This window comes from Narcine bancroftii, chromosome 6 (genome assembly GCF_036971445.1).
Source record: "Narcine bancroftii isolate sNarBan1 chromosome 6, sNarBan1.hap1, whole genome shotgun sequence".
NCBI classification, from domain to species: Eukaryota; Metazoa; Chordata; class Chondrichthyes; order Torpediniformes; family Narcinidae; genus Narcine; species Narcine bancroftii.
The window spans coordinates 89,395,887-89,415,000 of NC_091474.1; the positions used below are offsets into that span (position 1 = coordinate 89,395,887).

Sequence of the window (19,114 nt, forward strand, 5' to 3'; positions counted from 1 at the left end):
CATATTTTTGCCTTCTTCATCTTCCTTAAGACCCACTATCTTTATATTGTTTCTTCTATTATAATTTTCCATTATATCTATCTTCTGAGCTAACAGCTCCTGTGTTTCTTTAACTTTTTTATCAGATTCTTCTAATTTCTTTTTTAAGTCATCTACCTCTATTTCTATGGCTGTTTCTCATTCTTCCACCTTGTCCACTCTTTTCCCTATTTCTGTCATGACCATCTCTAATCTATTCACTTTTTCTTCTGTACTTTTTATTCTTTTTATTTCACTGAATTCTTGTGACTGCCATTCTTTTACTGTTTCCATATATTCTTTAAAAATATATATATATCCATGTACTTGCCCTTCCCTTCATTTTCCATTTCTCTGTGTTCTCCCTCCTCTTCTTCTGAGTCCACTTCAGGACCTGTGTCTTTTACCTCTGTCTCTTCTGGTTTTCTTGTTGGGTTCTTTATTTTATTTTGTTGAGTATTTTTGTTCTTCTTATTTTTATGAAAAGTGTCTTGGTGTTGGTCTTCTTCCTTTGAGTTGGTCATAAGTTGTTTCTTTGATTTCCTATTTTTATTCTCTTCCTTCTTGTTCTCGTTATTTTCTATGTTTTCCTGTTGAGAGTCTTGCTGTTGTGTTATACTTGTCTGTTTTGGCTGTGGAGATTTACTCCTCAGCTGGTCCCCCCTCCCATCGGTGTTGTTTTTGTCTTGTGCATCGTGCATGCGCAGTTGCGCACATTTGTTTGGCTCCATGAGCCATCTTTGTAGTCCTGAGTTCAGGGTTTCCTCTCTCCTCAGGGAGCAGGCTTCTCTCTCCACGGCGGGCTTCCTCATACCGGTAAGGCCTTCACCTTCCTCTTCTGACGTCCTTCCTTCTTTTCTTCCCGTTGTTTTTGGTTTTTCTTTCTTTGCTGCCATTTTCTCCACACTTTCACTTTCAATTTGTTATGGTTTCTGTGTTAGTGACTTTGTTTTTTCTCTACCTTTTTACTTTTTTGGAGAGGGCTGGAATTCCCCTACCGGCCACTACTCCATCACGTGACTCCTCTCTTTTTTCAGTTTTTAAGGATCTGGTGTCATTGGTTTAGTCAGCATTTGATGACCATCTGTGACTGTACTCCAGGTGAGACACAACTCTAGAAATGACACAACCGGTTAGCTTTCTTGATCATTTCAAAGGGCAGTTAACCACATTGTTGCAGGTTTGAACTCGCATTACAGGCTAGAAAGGTTTGAAGTTGGCAGGTTGCTGCATGCAGACCTGGCCAGTGTGTGTATGTTTGCATTTCGTGTACAGGCGTGTGTGTATAGAACATAGAATACTACAGCACAGTATAGGCCCTTCAGCCCTCAATGTTGTGCTGATCCATAGATTTTTTTAAAAAGTACTAAACCCTCCCAACCCTGTAACCCTCTACTTTTCTTCCATTCAAGTGCCTGTCTGAGTCTCTTAAATGCCCCTCATGTTTCAGCCTCCACCACCATCCCTGGAAAGCCATTCCACGACTCTCTGCATTTATTTAAAAAAACCTTAGCCCTGATGTCTCCCCTAAATTTCCCTCCCTTCACTATGTACATGTCCTCTGGTATTTGAGGAGGGCTTGTGGCTGTGTACATGGAGTTTTCTTCCAATAATGAAAATCTGACTCGTGGAATTTGAGTGGCACCCATTGTCCTTCATTGTCACGATCACATTCTAAATACATTTATGGATTAATTGTTTGAATGTTTTTCTGACGATTCAGCATGTGCTCCAGATACTCCCTGAATACATTGAATCAGTGGCATGTATTTTTTTTTCCCCCTGCATTCACACCTCTATTGCTCTGTGAGCGCATTGTGAAGGGTCTTATCTACCTCACCAGCCTTTTTATATCAACCCTTATTTGACCACGTTCTGCCAGAAGAGAGTGAATCTCCCTGATAAAGCCGGATGCGACAGTGCTTTATTGACTTAACATTGCAAATAATGGTGCTATTTAAAGCTCCTAATGGGGAATAATATTCACTTGTATCGATTACTCCACTGATAAATAAATAAACAGCATTGAAAGCCCTTGTTATTTTGGAAGCAAATTTTTTAAGATGTAATTATGGGTCTGAAAGTAGATGTTTGAATATAGATCATAAGAGCTGGCCCTTCAGGCCACCTATCCCGTGCTGACCACGATGCTAAATTAAATAAATCCACCTGGCAACACATCGTCCATGTCTATCAATTACCTGGCTCTTCATTTGCCTGTCTGAATGCTTCTTAACCATTGCTATCACCTGTGTCCCCACCAGCTCCACTGGCAGCACTTTGCAGACATTTGCTCCTCTGTGTAATAAAGGTCCCTTGACAATCTCTGCTCCTTCCTCAGATCTATGCCCCCTTGAATTTGATTTTTCATCCCTGGATAAAAGATCTGACCTGTCTCTCATAATTTTACAAACATCTATTTGGTCGTCCCATGGCCCCTGATACTCCATAGAAAGCAATTTGGGATTCTCCTTTCAAAACCAAGCAACATCCTGCTGAACATCTTTTGTGGCTTCTCCAAAGCCTCTGTATCTTTCCCATAATACAACACCAGAAGCACACACAATACTCCAAATGTAGCCTCACCAAAGTCTGACACAGCGACAGCATGACTTGTCAATGTCTGTATCTGACAACCCGATCTGTGTCAAGCAAGCATGCCCCAAACCTCATTACCATCCCATTGACCTCATTACCATCATCTATTAACAGGCAGCAATGGGCTTGTACCCCAAGAACTGACACCAATGCTCCTCAAGGGCCCTAGTGAAAACACATTGCTGGAGAAGCCAGCAGTGGACTTTATATAGAGAAGATAAAGATACATCTCTAAGGTTTTGGGCTTGAGCCCTATGTCAAGGCATTAAAAAAATGTAGGCAGGCATCTGAATGAAATGGTGGAGGGGTAGGGGGAGGAGCACAGTCCCAGGGCACACCACAAACAAGTGGGGGTGGGGTGAATGGCTCTGGGAATGGAGAGGGAAGGGGGTGGAGAGCTGAGAGGGAGAATGGGGATAAACCAGAGGTCGATGTTAATGCCAGCAGGTTGGAGAATGCCCAGATGGAAGTGTTGCTCCTCCATTTTATGGGTGGCTTGGGTTTGACAGAACATGAGGTTATGGTCAGACATATCAGCATGGGAGTGGGTTTCCCAAAACAGTGGTGATGTATCTTCACCTTTGCGATATAAAGGACACTGTTTGACCTGCTGAGTTTCTCCAGCATTGTGTTTTTACTTCAATCATAGATTTTCATGATTTACTTCCTCAGGCCCCTACAGATTATACTTTTTCTCTTGCATTTGACTTCCCAAGGTGCAAAGCCTCACATTTCTCTGGATTAAGTTCCATCTGTCATTTCTTTATATCTGCAGCAGATCTATTTATCCTTTTGTATCCCTTGATTATGCAGATAAATGCATGGTGCTGCATTTTAAACATACAGAATGGTACGTTTAGCCCATGACCCCGTGCTGCTCAATTACACCCAAATGATCTACAACCCTTTCTTTGAATGGTGGGTGGAAATCGGACCACCCAGAAGGAATCCACGCAGATGCAGGGAGAACATTTAAAAACCCCTTGCAGACAGCGTCAGATTCAAACCCTCATCCTGACCTCTGGCCCTTGAACAGCGTTGCACAAACGACTTTGCTAACCCCACGATCCACAACTCTATCGAATTTTGTGTTGCAAGCAAACCTCTTCATCAGCATAGTTACACAAGTTATTTGTATATAAAATTGCAAACAACAGTGGCCCTCATTGATCCCTGAGGAATAACATTGGTCACTGATGAAACTTCATTCCATCACTGACTTCTTATGACCAAACCAATTTTGAATCCAATTGGCCAAATCACCTTGGGTGCCATGTGTCTTACTTTTCCAAATCAGCCTTCCATGAGGAGCCATGTCAAATGCCTCACTAAAGTCCGTGTATATAGCATCTACTACCCTACCCACATCACTCTTCTTTGTCACCATCTCAAAAAAAACTCACCAAGCTTGTAAGCCATGACCTGCCACGTACAAAGCCACGTGGATTATTCCCTCATTAGATCATGCTTTTGTCCAATGCAAGTAATTTCTGTCTCCAGGAATTTTATCCAATAATTTTCCTACCACTAGAGTCGTCAGCCTATAATTTTCCAGTATGACTCATTTGCAACGTTGGGTATTCTCCAGGCCAACAAAATGCTGGATACCTTCGCAAGGTGACCTGTAGTTTTGCTTTTCATATCTAACAGTCGTCATCTGCATTTCCTTTGATTTTTTTTTAATCAGTGGTCTATAAGATTGCCAATATGGCTTACTTTCCCAAACTGAAATCTGGGGCATCAACATCCCTTGTATTGCATCTTCTGAAAATCCAAATGCATCAGCAATGAATATTGTTTATCTCACCAGCTCCATTATCGATAAAATAAGCAACTCAAAAGCACTGCTTCATTTGTCAATTGATTTCCAACCTTCTGAAACTGCTCTGGCTGAATGGTATAATATTTAGTGGTTGTGCTATCAGTTGTTGGAAGCGAGTCACTAAACACTGTGGAATGAAGTGGAACATTTCGTTAGCTTTTTTCGATGTTATTTCCTTTTGATGACAGTTCAATAAGGCAGAGGGGCAGGTGGAGAATGAAGTACAGGTCGAGAACCCCGTGGTTCCGTAAGGTAATGCATAGGAGAAATCTAATCGGAGAACGGGACATAACGTATGTAAGTAGTGCATTATTAAATGTAGATTTTATGTTGACAACTACAGAGCACCAAACTGCAACCAGCTGCATGACAACATATTTCAAACATACAAAACCATGAAGTACAACATGTCATTGAAAATTAATTTTCTGCATTCACACTTGGACATCTTCCCTGCTGATCTTGGTGCAGTCGGTGATGGACATGGTGAAACGTTTCACCAGGACATTGCAAAAAGCAGAATCAGGGCAACTGGAATCCATCAATGCTGGCCAACTATTGTTGGACACTGAGACGAGAGGCATCAGATGCTGAGTATAAACGAAAATCAGCGGCAACACATTTTTACCTCTAATGCAATGTGTCAGCATCTTTATGCGATTAAACATGCTAAATTCAATAAAAGTTAATGTTTTTCCAACTTGTGTGCTGAAGAAAATTGGAAATTTGTGTTCAGCTTGAAGTTGTCTACCATAAATCTTGATTATTTTTCAAGAAGGAAAGTATTTGGAAAAAAAATTATGGATGAAAATAAGGGCTGTCTTCATGGAGTTTGAAAGATTTCCCTGCAAACATGTACATTTCTGGTTCCCTCCTGCATCCAGACAGGAAGGTTCATGGGGTTAATTGGCCACTGTAAATTGTCTCTGGTGTGCAGATGAGTGGTAGAACCTGGAGAGAAATGATGGGGACATGGGAAAAATTGAATGACGTTGGTGCAAAGGGCGCTAATAGGTTTGCACAACTCAGTGGCTGAAGGACATTTCTAAGCTGTTTGGCTCCATGACTGTGAGTCCTAAGTAAAGGCTTTGACCACTTTCCAACTGAAGGGCATTGAAAACACTGGAATTGTTTTGAACTTGAGTCACGAGCATTATGAAGGGAATGTAAGCCCAAGCCTAGGTGAAGCCAAGACCGACTAAGAAAGTAGATTTCAGAATGTAATAAAAAATACAAGTTTAAAATGTTGACTGGAAGGGAAAAAAGGGGGGGGGTTACATATATTGGCTGCATTTATTTCTTGTTATCAGCTTCAGTGTTGATAAGGAGTCCCTTGTTTGGTCAGGTGGTTCAGGTGGAGTGAGACTAACAAACCCCAAACCTTGGGAGGTGTTTGTGCATGAATGGAGCAGTCATTTCGAATGTTCCAGCAAGCTAGAGATTTAAAAGTATTTTGTAAGATATTGTAAATCACAAGAGAGACTCCTTTGTAGTAAGTCAACTGCCTGTGGCAGTGCTTCTTGCTGTAACAGAGCACACAAGCTTTGCAAAGTGATTACAAATTTGTTTTTTGTAACTGTATTCGTGTTTGCTTTGAAGCAACATCAGGTCCATTTAAACACACCAATGAACAAAGCAACAATAGCTCGACATGGTGATGTCGATTGGGGGGTGTTGTCAGGATCTGGGGCAGTGGGGGGGGGGGTGGGTTGGGTGCAAAGTGTCCAGTGATGTGTGGGGTGCGAGAGCTCAAGGTGGCTGTTCCACTTCCCTTGCAGTCCTAGTACATTACTGTGATACGAAGTCAACACAAACCAAAGGGAAGATGATGTGATGCAGCACTTTCTCAAAACAGAAGTCACTTCCAGAGTACAGGATGTGCCCAGCCATATTTTCCAAATGATTTAGAAATCACCATTAATTTGTTTCACTTCCAAAATTATTTATTTTCAATTGTATATTGCTGAAAAATAAACAGTCATGCAAGTGAAGAACCAGCGAAAGAAAAGTTTCTGGTTTTAAAAAAAAATACTGATGCAACTGTGGCAAAGTCACCTGGATAGGAATTGATTTTGTTCAAAATAGCTTCTCTTTCAACAATCCTTCAGGTTATTTATTGACTCTCTGGTGCAAAGATAAAGATCTGAATTCAAAATAGATCTGACATTGTGGCATTTATTTGTGCTTCAAGGAAGGTTTGATTTAGCCACTGCCTTCCAGATGTGGTAACTGGCCTTATCTGTTCCTCTTTCATATTACCATAAGACATCTGAGCATAATTAGGCCATTTGGCCCATCCAATCTGATCAATTAGGCCTAATTTAGTTTTCCCTCTCAACCCCATTCATCTGCCTTCTCCCCATAACCCGGGGTATGGGTCTACCAGAGCACCTCTCTGGCACTTCATCACTGTGGGCGCCCCCCCCTCTCCTCCCTGCTGAGCACTATTTTGGACACCTTCCATGACAGGTCATCCTTCTCATACCATTCGTTCTCAATTATACAACGCCAAATACAACATGATAGCCACCATGGCCAGGTCTCACAAGACCTCCTTGTCATCATTTTAGATGAGCTCCGGCTTCCCTGCCCATAACGCATGGTAGGGGAGCCAAGGGCAAAAGGCTACAATTTCTGGATAAAAGGGTGTCAATTTAAAACAGTCTGTGGAACTTGTTGCCACAGGAGACTCTGGAAGTGAGGTCATTGGGTGGATTTAAGGCAGGTGTTTGATTAGTCAGGGCATCGAGGATTACAGGGAGTGGGGTTGAGTGATCAAATGGCAGAGCAGACCTGAGGGGCTGATTGGCCTACTTTTACTCTTGTATTTTGTGAATGCCCAAGAAATCCAGAATCCATTAACCTCCTCTTTAAATACACTCAATGACTTGAACTCCACATCTGTCTGTGGCAATGAATTGTACAGATTTACCACCTTCCAACCACAGAAATGACTCCTTGTCTCTGTCTGACCGGGACATCCCTTTTATTCTGAGGACGTGCCAACCAGCATGGCTTTTGGAGGGAACCAGAGCACCCAAAGAATTAATCACCAAAAAAAAGTGTGCAAACTCCATTCGGACAAACACTGGATTGAACTGGAGTCACTGGAGGGGACATGATGCTACGGCTCCAATTGCTCCATCACTGTACTTCCTTACAAATACTCCAAACATTTAACAATTATTACCCCTTTTACACAGCGATCCAATTGGCATGTGAATGACCTGTGTTTGAAGCCAGCTCAGATCGTTCACACTGAACCAAGAAAAGCAGGGTCAGTCTGACATTTTACATAGTAACCCAGCATCCCAGTGCAAAAGGAGATGGGACCTGCAGCATTACAGCGTCAGTGTCCCGGGAAGGTAGTTAAAGCTTTCTTGTCAGGCCTCCGCCTGGAGGCCGGCTACAAGAGCTGATCTAAAACTTAAAACTCGCCTTTCAGACAGCAGCCCCAAAAGGCTGCTCCAGCGTCCCATTCATATCGAGAGGCACCTTCTAGCACCCTCCGACGGAGGCGGGGCAACTGGTGCCATTGCGCTACCTGTCATAAATATGCGGCAGAGGAATGGCCGTCTTCCCTACTCATAATCCCCCAAGCAGCTGGAGATGTGGTTCCAGCAGCATGGGGGATTATCGGTAGTGAAGATTGCCATTGATCTGCCCCATTTTGAGCCGCAAAGAGCGGTCTGAAAGCTGAAGCGGCCTGGTGAGGCCCCCGCTACCCCGACAGCTGCCGCCCCTGCATTGAGGGGGCATTGGAAGGAGAGGGGTGAGTGAGAAGATGGGTCGTCAGCCCAGTCCTAACCAGCCGCTTGCAGCAGCTGTACTTTCAGGTGAGATGGCGGAGCGCAGCGCTCCTCCGATGATCCTTCCCCTTGAAGGGTTGGCATCGGCCCCTTTGAGCCAGCCATGGTTTTCCCTGTTTGAAAGTGACTTATTACACTGGACCCGATGCAATACACATTGGCTCTTATACTACCTATCTTGGCGGGTTAGGAACCGGGATGAAAATGGACCCCACCCCATCCTGCATTCATTGAGTTCACATAGGTAAGTGAAGTGGTTAAAGGGTGGTTAATTCCCATCCTCAAAGGGCAGTGTAAAAGGGTCATAAGAGTACACATTAATTGTTCCAATTGCTGAAAAACTGCACTTCACAAAATTGAAAAAATTGTTCTAAAGGATTAAACAAGAACCCAACTCCCACCTCCAAAATCCTCCTGAAAGTATATTTTAACATATTTGAGGTCCTTTCTCTCTGTGACAGATTATAAATGCACCGTTATAAATTCACACTGAGGTGAGCTCCAGTATGATTAGATTTTCAGATTTATAGAGTACATACATGACATCACATACAACCCTGAGATTCTTTTTCCTGCTGGCGAGGCAGAATTGCTGCTTATTAGTTTCCTTTCTTTGGCTTGGCTTCGCGGACGAAGATTTATGGAGGGGGTAAAAAGTCCACGTCAGCTGCAGGCTCGTTTGTGGCTGACAAGTCCGATGCGGGACAGGCAGACACGATTGCAGCGGTTGCAGGGGAAAATTGGTTGGTTGGGGTTGGGTGTTGGGTTTTTCCTCCTTTGCCTTTTGTCAGTGAGGTGGGCTCTGCGGTCTTCTTCAAAGGAGGTTGCTGCCCGCCAAACTGTGAGGCGCCAAGATGCACGGTTTGAGGCGTTATCAGCCCACTGGCGGTGGTCAATGTGGCAGGCACCAAGAGATTTCTTTAGGCAGTCCTTATACCTTTTCTTTGGTGCACCTCTGTCACGGTGGCCAGTGGAGAGCTCGCCATATAACACGATCTTGGGAAGGCGATGATCCTCCATTCTGGAGACGTGACCCATCCAGCGCAGCTGGATCTTACACAACGTACACATGTAAACAAATAATGAAATGTAAACATACTGATTGTGCAATGCAGAAAGGAAAAACAGTCAATAAAGTGCACAAGTAAGAGTTCTTAAATGAGTCCCTGATTGAGTGTGTTGTGGTGGAGGGGGAGCAGCTGTTCCTGAACCTGGTGGTGTGAGACTTGTGGCACCTGTACCTCTTTCCTGATAGGAGCAGTGTGTGTGGTGGGTGCTGTGGATCCTTGATGATCGCTGCATTCTCTGTAGATGTTCTCGTTGGTGGGGAGCGCTATGCCCATGTTGTTGTGATTAGTGGGCATGTATCTAATGATAGGTTGAGTCCCACTAAACATGCATTGCAATCATTTCTTCTCCAGTGCTATGCTGATCACCTTAATAAAATATAGAAAGTATTTCTAATCCAATGAAACTTGTTGAATCAGTCTGTTTTTGCTCAGAACAACTTTACTCTGCCTGACAGATTGAGTTGATGGTGTGGTGATAATGTGACAGCCTTTTTTTTAGAATCGTTCATCAACAAACCTGCGATTTGAAAGCAGTATATGTAATGAATGACACTACACATATTTGGCATTTAATGCTAGAGTTTTTGATGAAACAAATAGTTCGGTTTGGGATTTGACACACAGACAAAACCTCTTTCGGTTTGTTTCTCGGCCATGCTCGGTAACAGGGCTAAGTACCCCACCGATCTTATGAACATTGAGAATAACCTCTGTAGCAAACTGAAAAATGCTTTTCACAGTTAAGGTGGCTGCGTCTGGAAGAAGGGTCACTGGGCATTTAGTGGAAGCTTGGAATGTGTAATGAACTAGCTGTTGTGTACCTGGAAGGTGCTTCCAACACTGTGGTCTGATCAAAGACACAAGAGACTGCAGATAAATGGCGGAAGGGTATGTTAGTAAGTTGGCGGATGACGCCAAGGTAGGTGGTGCTGTGGATAGTCAGGAGGGTGGCCAATGGTTATGGGGGTGGATTCATTTTTAGGATGCAGAGCTGGGCTTGGAAGATGGGGATTAACACAGAAAAGAGTGAAGAGGTTCATTTTGGAAGGTCTAATTTGAAGGCAGAATACAATGTTAATGGGAGAACTCTAAGCAATGTGGAAAAGCTGAGAGATTTTGGGCTCCGTATCCATACAACACTCAACACAGGTTGTTAAGAAGGTGTATAAAAGGTGGTGAGGTAACGTTACAACTATTTAAGACCTCCGTTAGACCCCACTTGGAATATTGGGATCAGTTCTGCTCGCTTACAGGAAGGATCTGCATGCTATCGAGAGGGTGCAGAGGAGATTTACGAGGATGTCGCCTGGGTTGGAGAGCACGTTGAGTGAATTTGGTATTTTCTCTTTGGAGCCACAGAGGATGAAGAGTGACCTGTAGAAGATGAAGAGAGGCATTGATTGTGTGGCTGGAACTGGATAATATGAGGTGTCTTAGTTTTGAGGTATTGGGATACAATGGGGAGGTGGAATGCAAGAGGTAAGCTTTTCACAGAGAGTGGGGGGTGCATGGAATTTGCTGCTGGCAATGGTGGTTGAGACATCATTTAAGAAACTATTAGATAGGTAATAGGAACTGAGAAAAATGGAGGGTTCTGCAGTGGAGAAATTCTACAGTAGGTTGTTAGGGTAGGTTATTAATTCAGGACAACTCTGCGGGCTGACAGGCTTGTCCTGCACTGTAGATTTCTGTGTTTTCTGTTCTCTGCTGGAATCTGGGGACTGAAACGAGTTGCTGGAGGACCTCAGTGGATCAGGCAGCATCTGTGAAGGGAAATGGGGAGTCGACGTTTCAGTTCGAGACCTTTCATCCCAAATCGTTTCCCTCCACAGATGCTAACATGCCAAGTTCCTCCGGCAACTCATTTTCTAACAAGTATTCCCTATGCCATAGGTGCTCTGTGATTAATCAGGGATTGCTTAAGGTGGTGTGTGAGTGGAAAGAAAAAGTTTGAAAACCACTGTTTTAATCATATCTAATTGACTCGTTATGTGCACGGTTTCAGAACTCCAAAGAAAATGGGCCGACGGCAATTTTTCTCAAGCAAAGTATTTTCAGTAACAATTGGGTCTACAGTGATTCTCAGCCTTCCCTTCCCACTCACATACCACCTTAAGCAGTCCCTTACTAATACTTAAAGTGGTATGTGAAGAGAAAGAGAGGTTGAGAACCACTGGTTTGGAACATTTAGGATTAACCCACTTTCAGTTTCCTCACCTAATTTTTTTTCAATCTTTGAGAGATGTATATACCTTCAATCCCATTATTTTAAAGAATAATGGGGAAATAAAAGCTAAGCAGGACAGGCAGCATCTGTGAAGTGTGAACAGAGGTACTGTTTCAGATTGACATAAAGAACTGGGGAAATCTGGAAATTTAATATGATTCATTGTGAAGAGGGAGGGCTGGATTAAAGAAAACCCAATATTCATGAGAGAGCGGAGACAGAGAGAGACTGAATGACACCAATGGTGGTGGAGAAGGGTGAGAGGGAGTGGAGAAGATGTTGACTGGACACCATTTTCTTGGGTTGGTGGGGGGAGAGAAGTGCTGGAACTGTGGCTGCTAGACACAGAAGTTTATGGAGAATTGAAATAAAACTCAAAACTCTCAGCAGCCTTTACGTAGCAAAACTAAAATGATCTTCAGAACGGTGAGCGCATCGGTGTGACAGTGCTAGTGACCTGGGTTCAAGTCTGGCGCGGTCTGTAAGTCGTTTGTATGTTCTCCCCTTGACCTGCGTGGCTTTCCTCCGGGTGCGGTGGTTTCCTTCCAACCTTCAAAAATATATAGGGTGGCTAATGTGAGTCACTGGCTCGTGGGCCAGAAGGGCCTGATACCAAGCTGTATCTCAAAAGAAAAGATTAAAAATTTAAAAAGCATCTTTAAAGATTCATCTTTCAGGCAATTTCTCATTGCAGGTCTTGGGATTTTAATCACTCCATCACTCTTCCAAAATTCTCAACCCCAATTACCACCCTGAAACTCCACCCACCCACCCCCCCCCCCCACCTCACCTGTTCATGACCATTCCCAATGCTCTGATCGAGCTGATCTACCCTTTCTTTGACCAGATCCTCAATGACTCAGAATAGTCGAATAGTTACAGAAAGAGGTCATTCAGCCTGTCTAGCTCTAAACCAGAACCGCGCCCCCACCCCCCCCAACCCAGCCCCTTCTCCAATTTCTTCTCACCATGCACTTCCCCAGTGGAACCTGTCTCCATCACATTTGCCATTCCAATCACACGCTGCATGGAATCATTTTCCCTCACGTCACTTTTCCCTTTTTATATCTGTGACCTCTGGTCCTCGATGCCCTCCACCAATTGGAACAGCCTCCCAGCACCTCCTCTGGGCAGACTTCTCATCATATCCAATTTCCCCTCCACCTTCTCTTCAGAGATCTGATTTCTCAAACTGCAGCCCTAGGACCCATAATTGTAAAACTTTTCTGGAAACACTTTCATGCCTTTATACTCCTAGAATTTCGCGACCAGCACTGAACACCGTACTCTAACTGTGGCAGACTAATTTTATAAAGGGTCAGCATGTCTTTCCTTCTAATTTACACTATGTCCCTATTGGTTAAATCCAGAATTGTACGCTTTATTAACCACTTTGTCAACCTGCCATTCTTATTGATTTGTACACACATATATCCAGGCATCTCTCCTCCTTACATCCCCCATTAGAATCGTGTCGTTTATATTATTTCTCCTCATTTGTCCAACCAAAATGCATCACCTTGAATCATTTTCTATTAACCTTCATCTATCAACCTGTTGATACCCTTCTACAATTAATCTCTATCCTCTTCTCAGTTTGCAATGCTGCCAAATTGTGTGATATCCCAGGCAGTTAGCACATCACTATTACAGAGTCATCAACCTGGGTTCAAATCCGGTCCCTGCTCCACATTCATGGCTGACTGATGATAGGCTTATCTCCACCTACTTGCCTTTTCCCTATTATGACCATCTTTGTGGGCCTGGCTTGAAGGCATTTCATCTGGCGCAGTTAGAGCGCCACCAATCGGGACCATGATTTGAACTCCGCGCTGACTGTAATTTCTCTCTGGGTACTCCAGCTTCCTCCCACCGTTCAAATCGGGGGTTGTAGGTTTATTGGGTAGCATGGGCTTGTGGGCCGGAAGGAACTTTAACAGTGTTGTAAGTCTAAATTAAGTTAAATTTGAAATTGCGAATTGCATTTCTAAGTTTGGCCATTAATAGTTCAGCACAAACTAGCTTGGGGAAGGATATCAACAAAATATTGCCTGGGTTTCAGGGTTTGCAGGGTGTGGTGATGGAACCACTGGACTGTCAGTGACTGCCTTCATTCCTGCCTGCCTCATGCAGGGGGGGTGACCCACTGTACCTGCAGGGAGATAACCCAGGAGGCTGGCTCCGCCTACTCTACTCCATGCCAATCACTGGGCCCATATAAAAGCTCACGCCAGCCCTTGGGTAGGAGTCGAGCACATGGAGCCAGAAGGGAGGCTGAACCTTGTGTCAAGTTTTAAGCTAATTAAAGCCTGTTGTCCATCCTTCGTAGTTTGAGATTGTTTGTTCGCACTGCAGCTCATCACACAGGGGAAGGTTATGTAGGCTAGAACTTTATTCCCTGGAGTGTAAGGGTGATTTGATGGAGTATTTAAAATTATGAGGGGGGCAGAGAGAGTAATTGTGGACAGGCTTTTTCCATTGAGAGTGGGGGAGATTCAAACAAGAGGACTGAGATTGAAGGGGGAAAAGTTTAGGGGAAACATGAGGGAGAATTTCTTCACTCAGTGGTGAGAGTGTGGAATGAGCTTCCAGCCGAAATGGTACATGCGGGCTTGATTTTAAATATTTCAAGAAAAGATGGATAGGTGTCTGGATGAGGGAGGTATGCAAGGTTATGGGCTGGGTGCGGGTCAGTGGGACTAGGTGGGAGAAGGTGTTTGGCATGGTCTAGAAGGCCTTTTTCTGTTATATGGTTTATATAGATGGGCAGAAGGCCAGTTACTGGGCTCTCTGGTTATTATGGAGATTTTTAAAAAGCAGTGGTCCTAAAACCAATCCCTGAGGAATGTCACAAATCACCTTCCTTTTTAAAAAAAAACCAATGATCCACCATGTCCTTTTCTATTCCATGACCAATTTTCAATCCACCCTACCAACGTGCATCTTCTCTCTCGCCAGCAAATCCATTGATTGTGCAAAGTCTGTCCCCCAAGCACACAGAATCTGGGTCTTGTGCAATATCTAATTTTGTAATTTGGTAGATTGACAGGGTAGATGTGAAGATGATGTTTCCCCTGGATGGGGAAAACCAGGGGTCGAAAACTCATGGGGAGGATGGCCAATCAGGATAGCGATTGGGGGAATAAAAACTATTTTACCAGGCAGTACGGATGCTCTAGAATTTTGTACCCAAGGAGATGGCGGGGAATCAAACGCCGAGTTTACTCAAGAAGGAACTGATAGATTTCGGGCGAAGAAGGGAACCAGGAGATAAGGGATTAGTGGAGAGAGGCGATGCTGAAGTGGGAGATCAGCGATGATCTTATTGACTGGCACAGAGGGCTAAATTGCCCAGTGCTACTTAGTGTTACTCTGATCACCTCCATCACCCGTCATTTCTCAGCCGTTCTTTTTCAGATATGCATCTGTTTGTATGCCAAGTACTTTACAAACTGTTTGCCTCCAGCTCTTTAATACAAAAATCATAATTGCAGTGCATAATAACAACATATTTCTTGTACACAAAAGGTGAGGACACAGTTATAGCAATTCATTAGTGTATTGTAGTAGAATATTGTCAATTATTCTGCGATAACTAGAAAACAAAGTATAAATTGTTGAACAGGGCTTTTGCAACAGAGCACTGGTCTTGCATCTTATAGTTCTGGGTCTCATAATTTAAAGACGGATGTTCATGGTGAAAAGTTCAGAGAGGGTTCACTAGATTGATTTCTGGGATGCAGGAATCAGCTTATGAAGAAGATTGAGCAGGTTGATCTGTGCTCCCTGGAGTTTAGCAGAAGGAGAAGTGAGCTGATCAAACGCGATATGATTCTGAGGGAGTTTGACAGGAATAGATAGTGAGAATTCAGAACTAGGGTCATCGTCTTATTTCAGAATGAGATGAAGAGGAATTTCAGATCAGTCTTGGCACGGCAGAGGGAGCTTGAGGGGCTATAAGACCTACTCTTGTTCTTGATTAGAAACAGGCACAAAATGCTAGAGGAACTCGACAGGTAAGGCGGCATCCAGGGAAGGTGAAGGGAAGCCGATGTTCTTCTTTCTGGTGTTCTTAACACTGGCCTCATGTCCCAGTTATGAGACAACATTTAACTCTCGCCCCTTTTCCTCTGTCACCCTTGCCCAGGAATTAACTGGGGGATTTACTGGGACAGGGTCCAGTGGAAAAGGAGCACTGTCCGAATGCCGGCGTCAAATGACGTCATTTCACGCTGGGGATTATCCACCTCTACCCCTACTCATATCCTTGGTGTTTGCTGATAAACCCAGTGGAAAAGGGACAGCAGAAAGTCACCCATTTCCAGTCAAAGGTAGAACACTCTGATCCCTGGGGATGAGTTGTGTTCAGTGAAAAAGCAATTAGTATCCCAGTTAAGGGTGGCCCAGTGGAGATGGCACAAAGGGCTTCCTATCCCAGGGTGACAGAGGAAAAGGGGCTAGAGTTAATGCATGGCCAATTACCTGGGATGCCAGTAGAAAAAGGGCTTCTGATTCGCAAAGAGATTTTGGGAGAGGTGACCAAATGTTTTGACTAAGGTGTCGGCTTTAAAGAGTGATAAGAGAAATGGAAATGTTTAGGGCAGCACAGTTTGCATAGCAGTTAACCCAACGCCTTTACAGAGCCAGAGATTGGGAGCGCGGATCGAATCCCACGCTGTCTGTAAGGAGTTTGTATGTTCTCCCTGTGTCTATGTGGGTTTTCCCACATTTCTATGTGGGAATGCCCTGACAGCTGGCATAGAGCTTGTTGGACTGAGTGGCAAATGAAAACATGATAAATCGGATACATTTTCAGATTCTCCATATCCTTGGACTCTTAGGGAAATGCAAAAACTGCACTGTTCGAGCCTTGAGCGAGCAATTAAGTTGCTGGAGGAGAAACACAATGCTGGAGAAAGTCAAACAGTGATAGCAAAGAGAAAGATGCACAACCAACATTTTGGGCTTGAGCCCCTCATCAAGGTGTGAACAACATGTAGACGAGCATCTGAATATAATGGTGGGGGTGAGGGGCAGGGGGAGGAGTACGGTCCCACAGGCAGGAGGTAAGAGGTGGATAAGGGAGGGAGGGCACGCCAGCAAGCGGGGGGGGGGGAGAAGGAATGGCTCAATGAATGGAAAGCTGGAGGAAAGGAGTGAGAAGGATGGGGGAGAACAGAGAGTGGCCTAGCAGGTCTCCTTTCCCGAGTATTGTAGGTTAATTGGCAGTAATTGGGCGGCACGGGCTTGTGGGCTGGAGGGTCTGCTATGTCTAAATTAAAAATTTTAATTACAAACAAATTGTGTTTTGTGTCTATTTTCCATTTTCTGGGGATATCTGCACAACAAACTTAGAAGTTAAAATGCCAATAAGTGACAATAATGGGCTGTTAAAATAAAAAGTACAGGAGGCCAACACCTGTATGTTGTTAAAGTCCAAAGAAGCAAAACAGCCAGGAAAATCACCTGCATTCTGTTTGCAGGGCAGGTGTTTCCCACCTTCCGTACCCCATGGATCATCAACTCTCCATAGGCTCCCGTAACAATCTTGTTCTCACCACATACCCATCACCTACAATTTACAGTGGCAACCAACTTGCATGCCTTCGGGATGTGGGAGGGAACAGGAACACCCGGAGGAAATGCATCCAGTCACAGGGAGAATGTGCAAGCTCCACACACATAGCAGTGGAGCTGGACACGGAACTCTAACCACAGTCTGACTTGGCTGTTTGTCTACGTAAACTTTCTCTTGCCCCCCAGTGCACATGCGAGGGCAAAGGACTCGCACCAGGCTGCGGACGGCTGGAGATCGGCAGAAGGGACACCAGGTATTGGAACCAGGATGGGAGAGGGCACTGGAAGCTTCCCAATCATGTCAGAGATGTGTATCTGGAGCACGGGTTGCTGATGGTATGGGCTGAAGGCTGTGAGAGCGCTGGAGACAAAGCCATGGCATCTATTTTGCTTCTCTTTCTCAGGCTGTAAGGGGCGCCAGGCAATTTATGCTGATTTTATGAAAAATTACCGTAGATTTAAATTTAATTTTTTTAATTTAGACATGCAGCATGGTAACAGGCCATTTTGGCCCACAAGACCGTGCTGCCAAATTACACCCAATTAACCTACTCCTCTGGTAAATTTTGAACAGTGGGAGGAAACCGGAATCCCACGACGTCACGGTGAATGTGCAACCTCCACATGGACGGAATCTGAGATCGTGATTGATCTCCGGTTGCTGGACCAGAGCGACAGCAGTGCTGACAGAGGAAGATCTCCAGCTCCTCTCAAAGGTTTCAAAAACAGCAAAACCATAGGTTATATCTTTGATTTTAAGGAACGAATAATGTTTAGCATTGATCCACGATCGATTGCACAAAGGCTGAAGATAGCAAAACTGAAGACTTTTATTTGCAAGAGATGGACAGCGTCCCTGTGTTGGTTGCTCACACTGACCTGGACTCGAACTGGGGACGGGCATGTGGCGTGACAGCCTTTATGGGGAAGAAAGGGGGAGGAGTCACGAGCCAACCATTGAGAACCGGGTCAACCAGGATCTGCACAATAGTGGTTTCACCGCATGCACACTGGAGGAAATCACCACCTTTTTTCCAAAGTCGTTCCAAAGAGTCATTTCCAAGCAGCTAGAGATGGAGAGAGGTTTAGTTCTTCCTCCCTCTTCCTTTCTCAAGATGACAACTACACCATGTCCTTTGTACCACACCAAGCATCCTATGGGGTTGTGCAATGCACAAAAGTACTGGAAGGCCTCAGCAGGTCACACAGCATCTCTAGCAGGGGTGGGCAACTTATGGCCTGCGAGCTGCATCCAGATTTACCCGACTCACAGGAACGAAGCCCTGCAGATCATATATCTAATTTATACAACCTGCAGGCCTCCAGATCTGGCCTGTGATCTAAATTTATCTGTACAGTGCCATCTCCCCTCCCCCCTCCCCCTCCCCCCCACCCACCCCCCCCCCCCCCCACTCCGGTTTGATGCTGCTGAAAAATCATTGCACCATTAACTCACCATCTGGCCCACACATGATAAAAAGGTCGCTCCCCCCCCCCCCCCCCCCCCGCACCCCTTCCAGTCTATAGGGAGCAAACTGATATAAACAAGATTTAGGGACTTAGCTCTTCATCAAGGTGTGAACAGAAAGCAGGCAGACATCTGAATAAAAAGGGGAGGGGAGGAGCACATGCTAGCAGGTAGATATGGGTCAGAGAGCAGATGAGATAAATGGTGAGAAATTATAGGGGGAGGGTGGTAAGTCTCCGAATGGAGAGGGACGAGGTGGGGAGACGGAGGAAAGGGGACAGATGAATGGGGGAGGGGAGAGAGGGCACTAACATAATCTAGAGAAGTCAGTCCATGCCATCTGTTTGGAGACTGCCCGCTGGATGGAATATTTAGTATTGTTCCTCCAATTTGCAGGTGGCCTCAGTTTGGCACTGTACGAGGCCATTATCGGTATGGGAACAGGGTGGGCAATTTAAATGGTGGGCCTCTGGGAGATCCCAGTTATTGCAGTGGACAGAGTGAAGGTACTCGACGAAACAATCT

General features: G+C 44.6%; 1 protein-coding gene across 3 annotated transcripts in view; it reads left to right on the plus strand.

The window, feature by feature from the left end:
• The window catches only part of LOC138736327 (rho GTPase-activating protein 22-like), a 345,123-nt gene that overhangs the window by 22,839 nt on the left and 303,170 nt on the right, over positions 1–19,114 (plus strand). The gene's annotated exons all lie outside the window — the stretch shown is intronic.